At 38.9% G+C, this 6550-nt stretch overlaps 1 long non-coding RNA gene across 1 annotated transcript; it reads right to left on the reverse strand.

Annotated features, from left to right (window-relative positions):
• Positions 1 to 4001: 4001 nt before the first annotated feature.
• Positions 4002 to 4554, reverse strand: LOC122070545. Its single transcript, XR_006137822.1, has 2 exons — positions 4432 to 4554; positions 4002 to 4345 (listed from the first exon to the last, which is right to left on the reverse strand). It is a non-coding gene; the product is annotated as an uncharacterized LOC122070545 (long non-coding RNA).
• Between the last annotated feature and the right edge of the window lie 1996 nt (positions 4555 to 6550).

Below are 6550 nucleotides of genomic sequence, written 5' to 3' on the forward strand. Positions count from 1 at the left end.
GGGGGGAGGAGACTTTGGACCAAAAAGAAATATGGACAAAGTAGCAATCACTGGAAAAAAAGACATGGACTATATTATGCAATACCAAAAGCTTATTAATATATGAAAATGGACTCCCATATTGTATATTTTTGCCCACATCAGATAGTGCGTATTTTGGTAATTAAAACTATCAATATAGTTAATAAGAATTTGTTTTTTATCAATATAAAAGTGGAAAAATGTTGGGTATATTGTCGTTATTAAAGTCATTTTTTAGGTTTTTCTAGAGTTAGCTGTTCAACCAATGGGATGGTTATGATGAGATAAACATAGACCTTTTTAAAATGAGGAGAGAGATAGACATAGATCTAGTTTTCATTTTATGGGTGGTGGGCCGATCATTTTATTCCCTATGTGTCTAGGTGCAGGGGTTACACACTCCCACATAAATTGTTTTCCCTAAAACTTTAATATGTGAAAATGGGATCATAAGCTTTAAGCATTACCTATCCCATCAATTTTTTCTCAGCCATATGACAAACATTGAAAGGCCATATGACAAAGCCTTCCTCGGCAGGTTGTAAAGGAAACTAGTGTCCCTAAAAGTTTTGGCATCTTGGTTTATGATAAAACGTTACCTATGAAAAATACCAACTTATCATATGATTGGTTTATTTTTCTCACTCAACTAAGTGTAAGTATGTTTTCACCAAAAACAAAAAAAAAAACAATTCATAAAAAAAATCAAAAAAAATTCGCTTACTACAATCATTTATGAAAAAATGCACATTATGAGAAACTTTTTTTTGGGGGGGGGGGGGGGGGGGAGAGGACTTTAGACCAAAAAGAAATGTGGACAAAGTAGCAATCAATGGAAAAAAAAACATGGACTATATTATGCAATACCAAAAGCTTATTAATATATGAAAATGGACTCCCATATTGCATATTTCTGCCCACATCGGATAGTGCGTATTTTGGTAATTAAAACTATCAATATAGTTAATAAGAATTTGTTTTTTATCAATATAAAAGTGAAAAAATGTTGGGTATGTTGTCATTATTAGTCATTTTTTAGGTTTTTCTAGAGTTAACTGTTCAACCAATGGGAGGGTTATGATGAGATAAACATAGACCTTTTTAAAATGAGAGAGATAGACATAGATCTAGTTATATCGACGACATACTCAGCCTTTTCCCAAGAAATATATATATATATATATATATATGACCGCAATTATTATACAAGACGAGAGTGAATGTGGACCAGCCATCTAGGGCCCTCTTGACATTCAATATGACCCAAAACTCTCTCTTTATAGGCGTCACTATGCCTAATGAAGCAGTCCAGTTCACTATAATTTTTTGAACTTCATAAATAATTTTGCTGAGTTGGAGCTAAGGGCTAATTCTTCTAAAATCATACCCCCCCCCCCCAAATTTCCTCCCTTCCACCTTTCCCTGTCCCCCCCCCCACCATTGCTATGCCCCTAGCCACACCTCCGACTTCTTCTCTATCATGAGCCTGGATAAACAGACTTCTTCTCTATCATGAGCCTGGATAAACAACATGGACAACAATTCTAATAATGGGGATGCTAGATGTGAAGACAAACCAAAGTCTAACCCGCAACCGGAAGAAGCAAGTCGCCAAATGGGATCGGGCTTCTCTACAGCGTGGAGATTCTAATCGAGTGGCTTAGATCGTTGAGGGCATAGAGAGTGCGATGGACATTTGAAACTTTGGTTATAGATGCAATTTGGAGAGTTGCCTCATCCCTTAAATGTCTTCAAAAGCACAATCCATCGCCAGAGTTGGGCGGCATTGTCACTGGTTACAGTTTCACTTTCACAACCCTCATCTAATCCACATCCACCAGATTTGGCACCACTGCAACCACAAGCCAGCAACAATCACATGGGTATCAAGCCCATCCTTCATAACACAATACGAACTATCATATCCTTCATATGGTTAACCCTGCAATCCAATTCAACAAGATCAGCATTTATACGGTCAACAAATCAACAATGAAGTATTTGGCACTGAACACTTCTCTCACCGTCTTTTCAACATCTTATTGTGTACTTCTTTAATTCCAACATTATCTCTGCCACTAACATGAAAGAGTTTTTTTTTTTTCCCCTAATACTTCCATTAATGTCTTGAGGAATGTGGGTTTCTAGAATAGTGCGAAAGCCCAAAAATAGACCTCTTTTTGAGATGGCATCATACACCCCCACCCTCTCAAGAAAATACCTCCAATCCCCAACGCCACCAACATTATTTTAGTTTGCTCAACCATTTATGATAAAAAATTAAATTATTTGGTTGGCCTCACTGCAACTTCTATAAAAATAAATATATCTCATTGATGGAATATCATGTGATGACAATAGAGCATATCTGAAGCAAGCACAAGGGTTCTTTACTTGGATTGAAGCAAACCACAGAGAAGGGATGGAGGATTGAAGAAGTTTGGAATGATGTAGAGGATTTGAAACTTTTTTGGGATTCTAAAACCACCTCGTGACCTTTGAGCATGATCCCCATTTTTTTGCATGTGCAGTTTGAACCCTTTATCTATCTTAAAAAGTACCCTTTGAACCTCCGTTAAATTTTAAATTGGATTTTCCCCTTTATCTATCTTAAAAAGTAACAAAACCCCAAATTTATGGATCACAATTTTTTCCATCACCATTCCCCACCCCGTGGTGTTGTGGTTGTGGTGAGAATTGGGATGGAGAATGCTCTTTAAGGATAGGACACAAGTACTCAGCAGGTGCCCCTCTCAAAACCCAAATCCAAATCCAACCATGAAATCCAAATGACGCAAGCATTGGGAAAACATCATTTCTGCCTCCACTGTCACCCCTACTTTTTCCAACCCTTCCACTGTCTGGCTCTACAACGGTGCTCTAGCCCAACCCTTTCACATCACCACTGATATACGATCACCTCTGCGGATATACATTGAAACTTTACAGGTCATGGTTGGGCTGAGAAAGAGGTGGGTCAAGGTGATTGGATTACACCAGACATTGTGTTGGTTATTTGTGATAAGTGTTGGGGCAGAGATAGGGAAGAAGAGGGTAAAAAAGTCAAGAAAATATAAATCTTGAGGCTGGATACTGTTTTGGGTAGTTTTGTAAACTCAAACCTGATTTTCTTTATTTTTGTTATCTGAAACATAGAATGGGTAAGTCTGCAAAGAGAAACACAAAACTGAGTGATCTGGTAATTTTCCTGATATTTTATCTCTAAATGATTTTTTTTTTTTTTTTTTTTAAATCACTTCGATGGGGGGTAAGATATTTTAGATAAGTCACTAGGTTGCTCTGAATTTTTTTGGGCAACATCTATTCCCAATCATATGGTGCTACCAGTGTGTATTAGAAGAAATAGAAGAATCACTTTCACATGTGTAAGGAAAGATTCGCATCAAGATTTGAGGCTTGCTCAATATGGTTCTTTCTGTTCTCTGTTGGGCTATTTTTTTCGGGACATGCTTAACAGAGAATCCACGGACATGAGGTTAGTGATGATGACATGGCAAATCTAATTCCACCATTCTGCTGGTCAAGCAGACACAGAGAGCCCAAAAAAGCTCACCTCTGAAGGTAAGTACATCCTTAGATGAATGGCATCAGGTAAAAAACGAAGCTGACCTTGTGGTCTCCAAGTTAGACCAAGTATTAGAACTAGAATTTCAGCAGTAAAGCTGTTTTCCTGACTCCCCTTTTTCCTTGTAGGCTACAGATTTTGAGCTTGTAAGGTCATTGTTGTTAAGTGCTGTATCTCTGTCTTTTGTCCCTCTTGTCCTCTTCTTCTTCTTCTTACTATCCAATCCAATAAAATAATCATTTATCAAAATATCTAAATAAGTATCGGTATATCAGCACATGAGATCCACAAGATACTGTGAGCAGAAGAAAAGAGATGATCATTGTAGACAGCAGACTAATGTCTAGGGTTCAGCAATTCTCTAGAGAGATTATTCCAACAAAACCAGAAGACCTGATAAAGATTTGGTGTAGTTGAACTCCTTGAACATTCGAGAATGTAGGCTCACCACAGCAAGCTGAATAGAAAGAAAACAACTAACAAAAAAAATTTGAAGTCATGGTAACTCTCAAATTTAGCTACATGAATAGTCCAAAACATCATGAGTTTTTGTATTACTATTAAGATTATTATAACTAGTGCTGATATTAATCGTCAGACTACTTCAAGGGCTACAGAGGTTCCTGAGGTCCTCCTCCTTCGCATACCAGTTTGGTATCAACCTGGAAGCAAATGGATAAAGATCTTTATAGGAATTCCTTATGGTTCCCTCCGCTACTCCAGTTGCGAGCGAAATATCTGCACAAAGTATTGCACGTATTTACTATTTACATATGTATTTCTATAAATGTAGCATGTCAAAAAAGAAGGTTTTATTTTTGAACCTCTAAGAAGCTTCTTATCATCTGAGAGCTGAGTAATCATGTAAATAACAGCTGCTGCCACTGAAATGGGGCTTCTCCTGCATTCAGGGAAACAAGATCAGTCCCAAGACAATCATAATTATTCTTGCAGCTGCAAAGCACAACAGGCATAAAAAAGTGAAGCAAATATATTTGTCCAAGAAAGAAGAGGTCAGCCAGATCAAAGTTCAGTACTGAATTGAATGAGAGGCCACAGACACTTCCCACTTCAATGCAAAGTAGAACAGACATTCTAACAAGAGAAAAAGGTTTATTTATTCAGAAAAGAAGAAAACCAGATCAAAGTGCAGTCCACACTTCAGGATTACATAGCTAATTCCCTGTTGGTTGGGGGGGGGGGGGTGGTCAAGGATTGTAGAAAAACGAGAACCTAAATGAAAAGAATAGAAATCACAATCACACAATGTAAACACGAAGATTCTTGGACATCATATTCATCATTTTTGAAAACGGGGGTAAGAGATCTCTTTTCTGCATCGGAAAAAAAAAAGTCTTTACATGTTCGGCAAGATTGCCTATGTCTACGGTAAGAAAAGATCTACTTCACTATCAATGAAGAATAGGGTTACAGCCGCTCATCCACCTCTCTCAGATTGATTACAAAGAAAAAACCCTAGCTACAAATATATAGAGAAACCCTATACAGGTAATTGACCGAAATACCCATATGACCCTAAAAATAATTTCTTGGCGATGGCCGCCCCCGAACCCCCAACTGTAAAAACTCAACTCTAAAACAATGCAGAAGATAATGGAAAAATAAAACAAATAATGCACACGAATTTTTTACGAGGTTCGGCAAGGTTGCCTACGTCCCCGGTGAGATGAGATCCTGCTTCACTATTAATGGAGAATAGGGTTACAGCGTTCATCCTCACACCTCTCAGTATTGCTTGCATTACAGAGAAAGAAACCCTCACTACAAATATATAGCGAAAAACCCTAATCCGGAAAGTACACAACTGCCCTCAAATAAAAAATTCGAGTGGGGGTTGCGCCCCCTTCATCCCCTGATATGCAGGGGGGCTTGCAACCCCCACCGCCGGCTAACCGGCTAGTGGGACCACCGTCCAGTCTGTCGAGGTGCTGCACCAATACTCCCCAGATTAAATTGTGACGGAATATAAGACATTGTACACCAACAATCTCCACCTTGGCTTGAATTCTGTCGAGCCTCCTGTAAAGATAACCTGTAGACATCTTCATCCCCATACCTCATCAGAGGTACAAACCCGCACGTGTCTGGTGCATCCCTCATCTTCAACAGTGAGTAACTGGCTTCGTAAACATATCTGCAGGATTGAGATCTATATGAATTTTTCTCAAGTGAATACTGCCTTCTGACACAAGCTCCCTAATCTTGTGAAATCTCACATCAATATGCTTTGTCCTTACATGAAACACCTGATTCTTTGCAAGATGTATGGCACTCTGACTGTCACAATGTAACACTGTACCTCCTTGCTCCAACCCCAACTCACGAACCAGTCCAGCCAACCAGACTCTTTCCTTGGCAGCCTCAACTGCTGCCATGTACTCTGCCTTTTTAGTGGACAATGCAATTGTAGACTGAAGCATCGCCCTCCGTAATATAGGTCCACCAGCCAATGTAAACACATACCCTGTAGTAGACCTCCTCTTGTCTAAATCACCAGCATAGTCAGAATCAACATAACCTGCCAATTCTGTAGAACTTCCCTTGCCACTGAACATTACACCTATATCTTTAGCCTTGCTCAAATATCTGAAAATCCACTTAATTGCATTCCAATGCTTCTTCCTTAGATTATTCATGTATCTGCTAACAACACTTACTGCATGAGACAAATCCGGCCTGCTACAAACCATAGCATACATGAGACTCCCAACTGCGCTAGCATAAGGGACTTGAGACATCTGCTCCACCTCATCATGTGTTGTAGGGCATTCCCTTTCAGATAACTTGAAGTGGCCAGCTAACGGAGTGCTAACCAACTTAGCCTTTTCCATATTGAAACGCTCTAGCACCTTTTCAATATACCTCTTCTGAGTTACCCAAAGTTTACCTGCATTTCTATCTCTAAGGATTTTCATGCCAAGG

This window comes from Macadamia integrifolia, unplaced genomic scaffold (assembly GCF_013358625.1).
Source record: "Macadamia integrifolia cultivar HAES 741 unplaced genomic scaffold, SCU_Mint_v3 scaffold944, whole genome shotgun sequence".
NCBI classification, from domain to species: domain Eukaryota; kingdom Viridiplantae; phylum Streptophyta; class Magnoliopsida; order Proteales; family Proteaceae; genus Macadamia; species Macadamia integrifolia.